Here is a 17,845-nt window from a genome sequence, read left to right as displayed (position 1 = left end):
AGAAATTACAATTAACTAGAGTAATTATTAGCGACTTTCTCTTTGGAAACATGCACGGTACGCTGTCTTGTCTTTAATTCTACGGATTCACACAATGAGGGCGTTTAATTGCAAGAAAACCAATGTATGAATATATGACATATTCTTCATGGGTTTTCTACTAACGAGGGTAATTTTGACGAATAAATTTTCTTAACATCAATCTGATAAACATTGAGGATTACAGAACCCAAATACGACAAATGTTATTATTTTAAACATAAATAGTTAACACCACAAGATTTTGACTTAATGAAAGATTGCATCACAAGGTTCCACATTTTTTATTTTGACAGCTAGATGAGTCTGTGAAGAAGGCAAATTGCAAATTAAATTTTAGTGTTGTTATTTTATTTTGCCTAAGTCAAATAAATTTGAAAAAATATAAAACTCACTCAATTGTATGGTAGCAGCGAGGTAGTCTCCACAGGGACTGGCCTTTAGATGTGAATTCAATAATTGAGTTATACTTAAGGAGTAATAATAATAATAAGGATAGAGAAATATAGTGAGTGATAAGTAGTTGGCAAATAGACGAAGTAATAAATGGATGAGAGAACTAGTTATGAGAGAGAAAATATGAGATATTATTTATATTTTTATAGATAATAAAAATAATAAAGAAGTAAGAGATTTATAAAAGAATAATGGTATTATAACTATGGGTGACACTAATGCACGTAGTGGAAGAAGTAGAGAAGATTATAAGATAGATAGAATAGTAAAATACTATTACTTGGATGTAGGAGGTAACTTGTTTAGCTAATAGTAAGCTATATGTAAAATAGAATATGGATATAATGATTTTATAGTAAGATGAGAGAAGTATTTAGTTTAGTAAGAGGTAAGAGAAGAATTACGAAGATAAGAAATATTATAAGTGGTGTTATGGATTGGATCAGCAAAAAAATGTATGTTTATGCATAAAATTTAGGAATAGGGCAGACAACTAAAAGTATAGGAATTATTTAATCAGAAGAAGAGAGAATGAAGTAGATAAGTCAAGAGAGCTAAGATAGAAGGGGATAAGAGTAATTAATAGATTAATATTTATATTATTAGATGATTAGGGATACCTTGTAATAATAGAATACAACTTATATATGTCTGGTCTTCTATATTTTATATTTATATATTTATAAGTATTTTTATAAGTTAAAATTTGGGAGAAAAGTAGTTAAAAATCATATAAATGCCCAATGCAGGGAATATCTTCGATGGGATGCCTTAAAGAGACGGATCTAGGGAACAAGAGGGAAAATAACTTCTAACTTTGATTTGAATAAATACACATGTAGAGAGTGAAAACACAGAGAATTCTATCTTTTGGAGGTCAAGAACTTACCTGAATCGCCTTGATTCAGGCAATCAGAGATTGGGGGCGCTGATTTCCGCCCCCTCACTTCGCTATGTGTCTCCTCCCGCCTTCCTTCATGCTGTCACGAATCCAAGGAGATCTAGACCTCATCCAGCGCCTTCTTGTGCTAGTCGAGCCTCCCTGGAGCTGTCACCTACTCCGATTTGGTTGGACAAGCTCAACAATGGTCTCCCGTCGTAATACGTAGATCACTAGTCTTTAAGCATGTGTTCTAAACATTCATATTCGAAGGATAGGCGAGAAGGACAATGAAGTATCTGGATAGAATAGCACTATCTAGCCTCATTCATATGATGGGGATGGCCGATCCCATAGCCATTAGTGTGGAGACATTAAGGATAGATAGTGGGTGCACTTCAGTGGAAAGAGTTCACTGACTTTATCCGTATGAATCCCTGAATGGTATTATACCTAACTGTCAATCAGGTTCTTTCACGTCACGGTTGTGTAAGTGGTACTTAGACCTGAGACACCAAAGACGTCTTGTGGACGGACGATTGTACTTTGACTATGGCCGACGAGTATCTAATCATGGTATTCTAAACGGTCTAAGTTTGGGTACATCACGAAGTTCAGGAAGATGATTGAGTGGTCAAGATGGGATCGTCCACCCTCGGTATAAGAGGTGACAACTCAAGGAAGACGATGCGATGAAGTCCTTGGCAAAGGCAATGAAATATTGGGAGAAGAGTTCTTCGATGATTTCCGAACGCATCAGTACTAACTCGGATGACCGATTAGGCTTTGACAGTTGACCATACCCTAAGTCATCCAAGGAGCGTCAAGTGGATGAGGGATTATACATACACAATAACCGATAATGAACAGGTTCTATGAAGTGAGTCGATACACACTCCTTTGTATCTTCTAGAACACGAGGTGTAGCTTGGCACCCCACATGTTGGAGACTCGACCTATCGATTGGGTTAAATTGATCCGACATTAATTAATCTATATGATGATATAGTTAATTAATTTGGAAGGCCACTAAAGGTCATTGGGCCACTAGAGTCGTTCACTACACTGGTACATGGGAATAGAGGGTCACACGCAAATGGTCTTTTGGACGTCGTAAGATATACTTAAGTTTTGGGGGTTTTATGAAAAATACCCACTTAGTATAAATAGGGAAAGGCTCTGAACAAAATTCACCCAGGCCAGAATGGTTCAGGGGCCTTTCCCCTTCTTCTCCCTTCTCTCCACATCCCCTATCCATGCCCAATGCAATCAAAACAGCATAACAATGACGGTGCAGATAGAACGGGGCTCGTCAACGAGAAGGAGGAGATTCGACGTGCGTCGAGGATCGCATGAATACATCTATAGGCTGCACACTTGAGCAGCTCAATTCGTCTTGCTTTGGGATCCAAGAAATCATGGATGCGATCTGTGCAAAGGTACTTCACTTCATGGTTTTATTGATGTCGTCCGATTCCATTCAAGTCTTCCGCTGCGGAATGTTTTGACTTGTTCATCCATGTCAAGGCCTCTAGAACACAACACTTTGGAGGACCTCTCATCATCGTAGATCGCTTTATATGCCATTGGGAATCCTCCAAGGGCCATTGGATGGCCGATGGTCCCCCCCTTTTCGTTGAAATCCACCGTTCGGCTGGCAATGCCAACGACTATGGACAGAGATGGACGAATATGTCCCTGGCCATTAGATTTTCTTCTTAGGGAGTCCAATGGCTGAGATTAAGTTGTAGCCGTGGGTCCCTTTTTATAAATGGTGCACCCATAAGCCAACTCTATCATTCCGTCATCAACCTTTCGTTAATTGTGAATTGTTTATCGAAGGGTCCCGCCGTTCTTGTTAGCCGTTGTGGCCAATCAAAGGCCTAGAAAAGAAAAAGAATAGGAGGATCTCACTGTCTGATCTCTTCCTTAAGAAGATCATATGGTCAAGATTATATCAATATACTTGAATCAACCTATGATGATTTGGGCCTCGGGCCGGATTGGTCTGAAATCGAGTCATAATTCCTTTTAGTTTTCTAAATCATGGCCCGTTGGGCTGTGATCCCTGTTGTTGCTTCTCAGGCCACCTTGGCACAGAGCTAAAAGAAGCAGTGGAATATAATCCCATATCAGAAAATGTTAGAAGCACAATAGCTATATAAAGCCTCTTTGAGAGTGGTGTATGAAATAAATTGTTCTCTCTCTCATGCATGAGTGCGGGATATCTGTGTTGGGCCTCTATGTGGGCCCGTTGATAGATCCTAAGTGGGTTCCTTGGTGGACTTATGGTGGTGATGGGGACCATCTAGCTCCGAAGACGGGTCTCAACCAGCTCGAGGATCCAGGGCTGAGTTGAGAGACCCAACCTTCAAGTATTCAGCCTAGTCAATGGGCCCTTGGAGGCTGGTGTAACGCCTTATTCATACTTTTATGGCTTCTTTTTAGTTTTGAAGGCTGTGTATATGGGCCTACATGTTCGAATATTTGAACCTTTGTGTCTGGCCCCGCAACTCCAATTGCTGCCACCATCGTTGTAGAGTCCCACAATTGTCGCTATCGCGGCCGCGTGCCGTACCACGCTTGCCGCTGCCCAGCACCGCCATGACCCCATGTGCCACCGTGCTGCTCCACCTCAGCGACGCCCTGCGCCACTGCCCTACCCCATGCTACTGTGCCACCCACATGCCACCACGCCATCACACCCGTCGCACTCGCCTCCCCATCCCGTGCACCCACCTATGCAACGACTTGTGCGACGTCCGCATGGCACACGTGCACCGCGTGTGCACCCGCATGTATAGTGCAGGGACGCGGACGGAACAGTTTTTTCGTCAGGGAAAAAAAATTCGTCTTGTCCAGGGGGTATGAACGAATTTCTGGACAAAAATTTGTCCAGGGGACGATGGGACGAGACGATTTTTGTCCCGTTGGACAAAAAATTTGTTCGTTCGAAAGACGCGGACGATGGGCGGACGAATGTTGGACGTGGAAAAATTGGTTAATTGGATTAAATTCCCAAAATAACTTATGGATTGCAATGAAATATGGAAGAGTCAATATTTAATCCCTACTTAATAAATAATATAATAATTTTTAATAGATGCCATTCTCATATTAAATCATTGGATTAAATTGCCAGAATAATGTATGGATTTACAATAAAACTTGGAAAGGGCAATATTTAAACCCCAATTAATAAATAATATAATTAATTTTTATACATGCCATTCTCACCTTATTAAATTATGTTTGATTTTTAAATTCATTGGGTGAAAATAATAGTTTAACATATAAATAGGGATAATCGCCAATTTTCAGAATGGAATTTTTATTTGGATTAAATTCTCAAAGAATGTAATAAAATTATAGCGAAATAGAAAAATGTTGTTACCGCCCTCCTGCAGTGTAATATTTTTTTATTACAATTGAGTCCTTTTGCTATTTAATTAATCAAATTTAATTCTAGAGTTTAATTAATCAAATTTAATTATAGATATGGAGAAAAATCTCATGGGTTCTCTCTGTAGAGTTCATCGGGAGAAAATGAAGTAACCGACAAATGTATAGAACTTCTTGGATCCTTACCGGTAATCCGAATGATATTTAATCAGACTTTATCTGGTCATTAACTTGTAATTGGTGATTATCCCTGTAAAAAGATGCCTGTTTTATAGACTTTGTAAAAAAATGGAATATTTGGAAAGTCAGAGCCAATCCACGTTTAAAAAGTTATATTTTCCAGGCCACTCCTTGAAGATCTGGTTGATGAGCGCCAAGGAAATCAGAAAAACAAACTTATCCAAGAAAATAGTGGTGTGGAAAATCCTAAAGTAATCCCAACCCAAATTTTGTTAATGTTCTTGAGAGAGAACTGCAAGAAAACCCAACCCACGCCCTTAAATCATAACGGGTACAACTTTTTTGAAGGGAAAGTTAATTAAATTATGGAGATGTTTTTGGCTTCCATTGATTGAGAGAGAACAAAGAGAAAATGACCTTTTCCCACAAAATGTCAGAGTTTTCTTCAGAGAGGACGACAAGAAACCCAATCCAAGTCCTAAATCATAATGGGTACAAATGAAAATTAGATATTTCACAAGGGAATAACTGCATGGGTGAAAATCGAGTAGGCAATAATAGTTTTGTTTTCTTGAGTAAAAGTAGCATCAAAAGAGTATCACCAATTCACCATATGGGAAGATGTTTGAAAGAGGGCTAGTGACAAGGCGAGGTGAGGTTGGGAGAGGCCATGACATGCAGCGAAAGGACGCCTCAAAACCTGCCATGTTGTTCAGAACAACAGCCCAAAATTATTCAATATTCTCACAACAAAAAATGAATCAAAATGGACAACTTAAAAAGAGAACAAAATTATATGACAAGATCTTCTTGCATGGAATCAAAACTGTTTTCATTAGGCTCCTTGATCGAGATGTGTCAAGCATAAAAGATATGAAATAAAGATACCATTTCATAGAGAAATGATATGAAGTGCAAACTATCATATCATTTCATTAGCTTACAAATTAGTTTTATGCGTTAAATGAGTATGGAGTGCTAAGAGGTCAGTTTCATGGGTAGGGGTTTAAACTGTTAAATTTATGGTAAATGAGTGCATGTTCATATGCAGTCATCTAAAACACAAAAGATAAAACGGTACTGTGTTACATGGAATGAATCAGCAAATGAAATAGAGAGAGAGTAACGAAGAAGCATAACTTACACTAAATGTTAGAGTGTATCAGCAAATGAAACCCATCCACTGTGATCATGTTGTTCCCCCTTAATCTGTTACATGGAATAGAGAGAGTCAGGAAAAAGAAACATGCTCACAAAAAGGTGAAAAGCGATAGAGCATAACACACCAGCACCAGAGCTGTCATCTTCGTCAAAGTCATCATCGGAGTCGGAGGAGTCCCATTTTACATGACGGAACCATGCTCGAAGCATCATCAGCATCTCAATGCTTTCTGCATCCAGGTTTGATCTTCGATACGTGGTGATGCCACGGCCGAGTGAAAAAAGCTGCTCCACCGGTGCGCTGGTAGGACTCACGTCCAAAAATTGGCAAGCAATTTTTGTCAAATTTGGAAAGCACCGCGTCCCGACATCCTTCCACCAACTAAGAGGATTATCCTCCTCGCTGCATGGGATGTTAAGATATTTATCCAGCTCTTGCCTGGGCGTTGAGCGTGGTCGATGACAACTGCACGGATGCATATATTGCCACTTGGACGAAGCATATTGTGTCTGACGATGACTTTCTGACAACCCTCCTTGCTCTACGTCACATTCAAGTGCTTTTGTAATAGACACATAATCCAAGAGACTGCCAAGATAGGAAAGCACACTTCGGTGACATGACGGATGCACAACCACTAATTTAGAAAATGGATCCAATGTCGCCGCTATAGCGACAATATTATTGCCCCAAAGTACCAGTGCATACTGCATCAACTTGTTATGCATGGCACCGCACGACGACTTCAGGGCATCCCTCCCCTCAGCATCCAATGCTGCCCTGCATTGTTCGTAGCCCGCGCAAGGTGATTCTTCAGCTCCAAGACCAATGATGTTACTTCAGTTATTGGCAATTTCTTTGCCGAACACACACAGTCAGTACGCTGGCATAGTGGGCCGAGGATGCATAGGTATTCATCAATCAACACCCGGTCATCCTGACATAGGCCGTAATCTCTAGTGGATGTCGAAAGGAACCTCAAAGCCATATGGTCCAGAACCTCTTTCTTCGCAAGAACATGCTCTAGCATAGTGAAAGTGGAGTTCCAATGCATTGGGCAGTCGACCTTTATCTTGTTTGAATCCGAGACCTCAAACATTTTGCACATATCGACATATTTCTCCATACGCTGCGTGGATCCCTGAATGGCATTGACATGGCTCTCATGCGTGAAACTGCTAGTCCCAAAGGTGAAACTGTTGCCGCAGTATCTTCATCGACCTGTGAATCGGTTGGGTCATTTGTGTCCAACGGTGTATCTGGGGGAAGATCTTAGACACGTAGCATATTACTTCTAGGAGGTTCTGGGTTGTGAATGACCTTGAGTCCGCATGGACTACAAGGGTCAGTACATGGGCAACGCATGGTACATGTCGGTCCATAGTAAATTGGGGGTTTACAGTCTTCAGTTGATCCATAATGGAGGCCATCATCGTTCAGTTATTGGACGCATTGTCCGTGGTGATGGCACACAGCTTCGACTCGATGTCGTATTCATATGCAACTTCCACGATGATCATTGCTAAGTTCGTGCCGCTATGGGGTCCCTTGATCTATCACAGTCCAAGAAGAAGCTCACATAGCTTCCAGTCAGTGTCGATCTAGTGGGCAATGACACCTAGAAGGATAAGGTTATTTTGGGATGTCCAAGCATCCACGGTAAGTACCGCATCTGGACCAGGGATGTCCCCCACCACTTGTGCCCCGTAGAACCATAGTCTTCGGAAAGACTTCTTCTTCACAAGACGCCAAGGAAGATCGTTGTCGCAGATGAACCTAACAAACTCTTCCTTCATCTACGCCACAATGATGTCGCGTAAGTACAACTTGTGGGAGAGTATTTTGTTGTGGAGAATGATTCTTTGCTTCATCTTGAGTCCCTTAATTTCATCATGAAATTTATGGTGCACCTTCTCTAGATGTCTCCGAAATATGTTTGTGCTCCTATCTTTATTCCTCTTGATGATGACCTTACGGGTGGGGTTCTCTACTTGACATAGCGTGCATTAGTACTCGTCCGGAGCAACTTCAAAAAATCGATCTAAAACATTAGACCAATTGTGTCTTCCGCTAGGAGTTGAGATGTTGTCATCAACCTCTACTGGGATGCACTCACGTACATCGACGGTGAAGCCCTAGCCGTCGATTTTGGGGTGGTAGCAGTTGTAGACTCCATTACTCTACCAAGTTAATTCACAAGACACAATCATTTGTAAAATACGCGTGACTTATATTTACAATTAAAATCCAGCAAACTGGAATTTCAGAAACAAATAAGAAGCACAAGAAATAATGCTGCTGTATTACTCTTAGAAACTTACATTTACAATTACCATGGTTGGTTCACTAACATTTACACCAATCCTATAAAATCATAAAATCTTTCAAAAAAGCCAAATGACTTAACACATAGTTAAACCCCATTCAGATTTTCAAAAAATTTAAAGTTTTAATAATCCTACGACAATTTTAATTAGGTTACTTAAGCATATGCCTTCATACTGGCTTCTAGATTCCTGTTCATGATAAATAAACTCATAACCATTACTATTCCTAAAGTAGAATAATACATGCAACTCAAAATTTCAAAACACCCCAATCATTAACAAAACTAATAGTATTAAAATTAAACAATATAATTCTCCAAAGAAAAGAAATCCACCAAAAGTAGATAATCATGCAACGGTCTTGCATTAAAAATATTTGAACAATTTTATCGTTATGTCGTAAGAACCGGCTCCCTAACAAGTAATCATCTCTCAACAAAGAACTTATTAAAAAAAACAAAAATGCGAAGAACATACAAACCATCAAAGAACATACAAACCATCAAAGAACGCGAAGAAGAATGCGCATACCTGATTACAAAACAATTTCAGCCCCAAAAGAGGCCACAAGAATGGGGAGCCAAGGCCACTTAGCTAGGTGAAGAGTGTGACCACCACTCGGCGGTACCTGCCGAAGGAAAGACAGCATAAGTCAGAATGAATTAATAAGCTGAATTACCACAACATCATAACATTAATTTACATGGAAGTAGTTCATTTTTAAATCGTCGACTTTAATAATGAAAGACTAAAGTCCTAAAGATCAGTTCATCCACAACAAACATTAAACTAAGATAGAATGAATTAACACGTTGAATTTTTTAGAGACAAGTACAATGCAAAGAGAAGATACTTGGGCTTTCTCAACCTCTTGTTAATGATTTGTAAAGATAATGCGTTAAATAATATTTAAAGTGCTCAAACCACGGTAAATAAATAGAGTTTGCTTATATGATCATCGGATCTACCCTATCTCTTTTTAAAAGTTAGGATTGATTACACCAAAGATTATTAGCAAAATATTCAATAAATGAATACAAAAGCAGAGAAACTCCATCATTTGTTGGGGGGGGGGGAACAAATTTACACCATCATTTTCTATAGAAAACAATTGATTACACTGCTGCATAGAATACTGACCTTTAAAAAACAAATAAAGATTAAATTGCCGCTAGATAATTGAAACTAATGATGACACCGATCTAAAGAGATAAACATATACGCGAGAGAATATGTAGTTTCTATAACACAGATTATAGATTTAAAAAGGTGAGATTAGGAGATAGAGGAATCTGATTTGTTACCACTGCGATTACTCTGACGATGAGTTAAGGAGATTCATTCAAGCTAGTTATTTTTCCCCGATTATTTGTCTTGAATAAGAAGATTATACTTCTGATGGAAATTTAGGTTTTGAGATCAGCCTAGATTAAGCACGCTACAATCATGTAACTCAACACTTTGTCATAAATATTTCCTTCAGAACATACCTCGACGTTGGAGAAGCGGCGGAGGATCGCCCTGCGTCGGAAGGGGCTGGTCTTTTTCTTCCTTCAGAGTTCCAGAAATTGCCTCAATCTTTCGGGCACGGGAGCCTTTATGTTTCAAAGAGGAAATATGGAAATTATAGATATTAATATATTATATTTTTTTTCATCTGGGACAAAGGAGGGGATGGTTTTTAGCTTGGACGGGATGAAAAACCGTCCTGAGATTACTGGACGGGATGGTTTTTTTGTCGGTGGACGAAAAATCATCCTGTCCTTCGTCCCTATGCTAACAACAGATGTAGGACAGGATGAATTTCATCCCGTCCCATCCTTCATCCACGTTTGGGACGATCCGGAACTATACCCGCATGCCTACACGTCACCTGCATGTCCATGCGTTGGCCACGCCAACCATGCTATCCTCGCTGCCACGTGCATCTGCCTACATGCGTCGCGTCACACACACTAGACCACCTACTCTTCCCGCCATCCACGTCTCTAACGGGTCGCACTCTTGCTCATGTTGTCACTGTCACAGGCGACCGGGTCGCATCTATTCTTGTACGCTTGCATAACCCCTTATTTATGCGTTTGTAATTTCCTTCAGCACCTCTCAAACCCGTCTCCACCATCAGGGTTAGGTTAAAGGTAGATAGGAATAACACTATGAGATCTAGGATTTCTGTCAGTACGTCCCTGATTGGAATTGCCGAGTGTGTACGCACTAGCAGCAGTAGCCATGCTCACACCGTCGGTCGTCAACTCGACGACCAGGTCAGTGGGAACCTAGTGGCATTCCCAAGCCCCTTTTACCATTATTTTACTAGCCACTGGTGTCTGAAGCCGCCAAGATCATACATCTCATTAAGCTTCTCGTTGCATTAGTGTCCACATCCATTTGCATTTCACTCCCCCAATTGACGTTGGGACGGACATTCGATCATGTCATGTCGGTTGTATTAGGTGGGTTTTGCAACCGGCGCTGGCGCTTGCAAGAGATGGGTAGGCTTGAGCACCCTACGCTCACCCACCTGTCGCTGGCTTGGGCGCTGCTGCGCCTTGGCTCAGCCCTTACTATCCACCTAAAACCCTACTTTTTAATACCTATATATATATCTATTTATTTGTATTTCTCTCTTCAACTTTGACCAGCTCCCTACAAAAACATAAAACTGACATACTAGAGAAAGGATTAATCTCATTAAAATTAATAATGTTTTAAACACATTTTTACTAATAAATAATTAGACTTCAAAAATATGTCAAAAATGCATCAAATACATTTTCTTACCAAGTGCTTCATTTAATGCAGGAGATGAAAATTATTGTAAAGATGAAGGTAAAACACAAATGTATCTAAAATGTATCTAAAATTTCTCAAATGTATCTAAAATTTGTAAAATTGCATGCCACATTTTGGATCCAGCAATCTGCAAGGAAAAAAAATGTGCTTGATTTAGATAGGTGCTGATACATATGAACAAAAGTTAATTTATAGATTTATATGAAAAATATGAACAATCTAACAAAGCATATATGGTGAGCACAAGTTTTTTTATTGCATGAATTCAGGTTAGTTCATAATTCAAACTAGTGTTCGCCCGTCCCGATGCCGGTACCGGATACCGGTATCGGGACGGATGCTGGACGGATGCCGGTACCGGAAACTTCCGGTACCGGTTTTTTCCGATATCCAGATACCGGATATCGGTATCGGATATCGGTTGCTACAGTGCCGATATCCGATACCGATATCCGTCCGATACCGTGATCCGTCTCCCGGCTCAGGGGGACAGATGACGGTATCGGATATCGGATGCGGATATCGGTTTTCGATATCCGCATCGAATTTCATAAACATTTCATATAAGTTAGTTCTTTTATGAAATTTCATATAAGTTACGTATTTCGAATTTTTAAAGTTTTGAACCTTGTTTTCTGGCAACGGCGGGAGCGGGCATCGGCGAGCACCGGCGGGCAACGACAGCAGAAGGCAACAGGGGTAAGTTGATTTTCAGCTCTCTCTCTATCTTTCCTCTCAGCTTCCTCTTTTTCTCTATCTTTTCTCTCCCGTTATCTTCGTCCTCTCTCAATTTTCTATCTCTCTTCGTCCTCTCCCTCTCTCACTTTCATATCTCTATTTTACTTCTCCCTTTCTCAATTTCGTAGCTCTATTTTTCTTCTCCCTCTCTCAATTTCATATCTCTATTTTTGTTCTCCCTCTCTCAATTTCATATCTCTGTCAATTTCCTATCTCTATTTTTCTTCTCCCTCTCTCAATTTCATATCCCTATTTTACTTCTCCCTCCATCAATTTCATAACTCCATTTTTCTTCTCCCTCCCTCACTTTCATATCTCTATTTTACTTCTCCCTTTCTCAATTTCGTAGATCTATTTTTCTTCTCCCTCTCTCAATTTCATATCTCTCTTCTTTTTCTCCCTCTCTCAATTTCATATCTCTGTCAATTTCCTATCTCTATTTTACTTCTCCCTCTCTCAATTTCATATCCCTATTTTACTTCTCCCTCTCTCAATTTCATATCTCCATTTTACTTCTCCATCTCTCCAATTCATATCTCCATTTTACTTCTCCATCTATTAATTTCATAACTCCATTTCTCTTCTCCCTCTCTCAATTTCATATCTATATTTTACATCTTCCTCTTTCAATATCATATCACTATTTTTTTCCCCCTCTTAATTTCATAACTCTATTACTCCTCTCCCTCTCTCAATTTCATATCTCTATTTCTCTTCTCCCTCTCTCAAATTCATATCTCTAGTTTACTTCTCCCTCTCTCAATTTCATATCACCATTTTACTTCTCCATCTCTTAATTTCATAACTCTATTTCTCTTCTCTCTCTCTCTCAGTTTCATATCTCTATTTTACTTCTCCCTCTCTCAATTTCATATCTCTATTTCTCCTCCCTCTCTCAAATTCATATCTCCATTTAACTTCTCCATCTATTAATTTCATAACTACATTTTCCTTCTCCCTCTCTCAATTTTATAACTCCATTTCTCTTCTCCCTCTCTCAATTTTATGTCTCTATTTTACTTCTTCCTCTTTCAATATCGTATCACTATTTTTTTCCCCATCTCTTAATTTCATAACTCTATTACTGCTCTCCCTCTCTCAATTTCATATCTCTATTTCTCTTCTCCCTCTCTCAAATTCATATCTCCTTTTAACTTCTCCATCTACTAATTTCATAACTCCATTTTTGTTCTCCCTCCCTCATTTTGATAACTCCATTTCTCCTCTCCCTCTCTCAATTTCATATCTCTATTTTACTGCTTCCTCTTTCAATATCATATCACTATTTTTTCCCCCATCTCTTAATTTCATAACTCTATTACTGCTCTCCCTCTCTCAATTTCATATCTCTATTTCTCTTCTCCCTCTCTCAAATTCATATCTCTAGTTTACTTCTCCCTCTCTCAAATTCATATCTCTAGTTTACTTCTCCCTCTCTCAATTTCATATCACCATTTTACTTCTCCATCTCTTAATTTCATAACTCTATTTATCTTCTCTCTCTCTCAGTTTCATATCTCTATTTCTCTTCTCCCTCTCTCAATTTCATAACTCCATTTTTTCTTCTCCCTCTCTTAATTGAAGACGAGCTTGTCTGATTGAGGACCGGCAGAGTAGAAGACCCACATATGGGCATTATTACAACTGAAGAAGAGCTCTTCAACGGTATTTCTTCACCTAAAATCCTTTATTACACTATGGATTTTATTGTTGATTTGGTGTTTAGGTGTCAGTCTAGGCAATGTGATTTTTATGGTTAACTTTGATCTACTTTTCGTGCATATTTTATCACTTCACGATTCTGAAAACAAACATCGAAATTGTGGGGAATATGTTAATTACGATGATGAAGATGGAGGTCGTGATTTTGATTATGCCAAGTTTTCTGTACTTCCACTGTTTCGATTGATTATTAATGTATCTAGATTTGAATTTAATTGGTCCAAAACATGTAGGTTAACTTGAAATTGTGCAGAAAGATGAATCCAACTGGAGGCGGTGACCCAGCCCAAGAAAGAGCTGGGTCAGGAGTCGTACGTCCCGAACATACAGAGGAGGGAACTTCCCGTGTCGTACAGAGTCGGCCTCGTACGAATCGTTCCCTCATCATCGACTACTTTGAGCTGACGGAAGATGGGTACTATATATGCTTACTGTGCCAGGAGTTGAACCCGCACAATAAGAGGAGACCCATTAAGAGGCAGGCGGACAGAAGCACAAATGTGTTTTGGCGCCACTTCGAATCATGCCATCCAGATCGCCATGCTGAACTGAAGGGCGAAGTCCCCGAAGAACGTGGTCAGACACGCATCACCGACAGAATGCAGAGCAGGCAACAGGGAGAGCCAAGCCGACGGGGGCCGATCAGGGGGCACACCCCAGACGAGACGAAGAACTGCATTGCGCGGTTTGTATGCCTAACAGATTCTCCATGGAGCATCGTTGACAACGTCGCATTCAAGGATATGTGGCGGTATGCTACGCTTATAGACCTGGATCCTCCAAGTGCGAAGATCATAAAGAGGTGGACCATCCAAATGCACGGCCAAATGAAGATTGGTGTGAGGAAACTTTGGGAGACCGTGGCCCGAGTATCACTGACTGTAGACGCGTGGACTGTGGACAACGGGACCGGGTTGCTAGGCATCACCGTCCACTGGGTGGACGACACGTGGACGTACAGAGAGCGGGTTCTTGCCATCCGTGAAATTGTCGGCAAGCACGACGGGGGGAACATGGCGTCCATTGTTCTCCAAGCACTAGATGATTTCTATTTGCGGATGAAGGTCAGAACTCAGCGTGTTGATCATTCTATTAGTAGAGCTTGCTAGTTTTCTTGTCTAACGTAATTATGCAGGTCTATGCTGTTACTACGGACAATGCGACGGCGAACAAGAAGATGTTGGCTTTGTTGGCGCGGAAGGTCAGGAGCGTGAACCCGACGTTTATTGCCAGGAGGCACGTCCCTTATGTCGCACATATTTTAAACATTGTCATGCAAGCGGCGTTGAAAAGCTTCAAAATTCCTTCGGCCCAGAGCGTGGAACCTGAAGAAGGCGATGTGATGATGACCGCAGAGCAGTATGACAGCGACCAGGACAATGAACTCGTAGATGTCTACTCAGTATCCGATGAGGTTGACGGGCCGCGCAAGCCATTATGTCTGGGTGACGCAGTTGCGAAGGTACGCAACTTAGTGCGGAGTATTCGAAGCTCTACGCAACGACGAGAACTGTACACCCAAGCATGTGAAGACGACCCCGAAGTTGAGGACACCAACATGGTTGTCCTAGACTGCCCCACCCGATGGAATAGCACGTATGATATGCTGACGGCCGCCATAGAGAAGCGTGATGTGCTGGACGAAGTCTCGATTGCTTTCGGCCGGAACGCGACGTCCTCGAAGTTGTCGAAGGACGAGTGGGAATTGGTCGGACAGTTTTGTCGCATCCTTGGCCGTTTTGCCGTATCCACAGACCATGTCTGCAAGTCCGTGACGCTAGCGATCTGCGATGTCCTACATCTCATTGACAGCCTGAGGGTTCACATGGAGGAAGTGGTAGAGCAAATTGAAGATGGCACATTCTTCACATCTGTTCGACGTTTGCACGAAGGAGATCGGTCGAATATGGCACAGGCGTGTAGAGCGATGCTTTCCAAACTTAAACAGTACGCGGAGATATTGTGGGCGAATGAGGCGATCACTACCGCAGCGTTGATGGACCCAATCCACAAAGGGTCAATGCTCCGCCCGGGGGTTCGAGAGGCGACTATCGTGTACGTACAGTCGTTGTTGCCCGGTGACAGGTCGAGCCGTGTTCCGAGAATGGTCGCTGAGAGGGGGCGGCGAGGAGGTGCAGAGTTGGTTGGGTGGCTTAGCACCACTATGCGACACGTGGAACCGGCACCGTTGACAACGCGGTCGGCCTGGGATGAGTTCGACCAGTTCCTTGCGGAGACTGTGCCGAACGAGGGTGTCTACACTCCACTGTCTTGGTGGGCAACGACGGGGGTGAAGCGTTTCCCCTTGCTTGCAGCCGTCGCGAGGGACTTGTTATCCGTATGTGCGACGAGCGCCCCCGCCGAGCGCATGTTCTCAGTTGGCAACGCTGTTGTCACGTACAAGTGTTCCCGTCTCTCGCCGATAAGCATTGAAACACTCATCACCGTGAAGTGTTGGCTCCGTGCGGACAACAAACGTTGGTACAATGACGTCGAGCTAGGCGAGGATATTGAGGACGATGAAGATGGTGGGGTTAGCTGTTCTCGAGGTACACGTCACATAACTCAACCAAATGTTATTTATACATATTTATCACTACTTATCACTTCTCTTATGCAACGCAGGTGACGATCAGGTGAGCAGAAATCTTTGACAGAGACGTTGGGCTTATGTTTTTTTGACATGGCTGCATTCATAGCCTACCCGCAAATTTTTTGACTGAATATCGAAAAACCGGATACCGGCGAACACTACTGTATGGTGTCTTTTGTATTAGTAGAGTTTTAATGCACTGGCCAGTCATGTAATTAAATATCCTGAATTTACTACGACAATACAGTTAAATGCACTTGCCATTAATTTCTTCATCCCATTCACTAACTACCAAACGCCATAAATGAAAATTAACTACAACCCGTGAGTATGTTCGCTTGAAATGAAAATCGTTTCCAGTTCTTAATTCAATTAACTATGTATGAAACACCATAAACTCAATTAACTTAATATGTTCGTTACTCTTAATAACTAAATCTGCACTCCTCAATACACTAACTACAACACGTGACTTCTACGCTCCCAAATACACTAACTACGCTCCCAAATACACTGACTACGCTCCCAAAAACACTAACTACAACACGGGACTTTGTTCACGTAAATAAAATTTGTATTTACTCTTTAATTCAGTTAACGCAAATTTATTATTATTTTTATGAAATACATCACGTAATTCTGTTAGCTTAAATTAAAAATTGTTTTCACTTCTTAATTCAATTAAGAATTATTTATTACTATTTTTTACTGTTTCTTATAACTACAACACGTTAGTTAATATTTTTGTTACCTACATCTATGCTCCCAAATACACTAACTACAACATGGAACTTTGTTCACGTAAATGAAATTTGTATTTACTCTTTAATTCAGTTAACACAAATTTATTATTATTTTTATTAACTACAACCCGTAATTCTGTTAGCTTAAAATAAAAATTGTTTTTACTTCTTAATTCAATTACCAAATATTTATTAATATTTTTATTAAGTACATCATGTAATTTTGTTTACTTAAAATAAAAATTGTTCTTACTTCTTAATTCAATTAAAACAATTAAACAATATTTTTTACTGTTTCTGTTCAGTACAACACGTTAATAAATATTTCTGTTAACTACATCCACACTCCTTAATACACTAACTACAACACGTGACTTACTTCTCTTAAAGTGAAAACTCCATTAATTTATTAATTCCACTAACTAAATATCAAATGCCATGAATTTTCCCAAGATAACATTAAAATTCTTAGTATTTTTATTAACTGCAACCCGTAATTCTGTTAGCTTAAAATAAAAATTGTTTTTACTTCTTAATTCAATTAACAAATATTTATTAATATTTTTATTAAGTACATCACGTAATTCTGTTCACTTAAAATAATTTTTTTTTTCACTTCTTAATTCAATTAAAAAATTTTATTAATATTTTTTACTCTTTCTGTTCAGTACAACACGTTTATAAATATTTTTATTATCTACATCTACACTGCCAAATACACTAAATGAAAATTGTATTTACTTTTTGATTCAACTAATACAATATTATTATTATTTCTATTAATTACAACCACACTCCTTGAGGTCATTT

This window comes from Wolffia australiana, chromosome 16, assembly GCF_029677425.1.
Source record: "Wolffia australiana isolate 7733 chromosome 16, ASM2967742v1".
NCBI classification, from domain to species: Eukaryota; Viridiplantae; Streptophyta; class Magnoliopsida; order Alismatales; family Araceae; genus Wolffia; species Wolffia australiana.
This window is presented reverse-complemented; position numbering follows the sequence as displayed.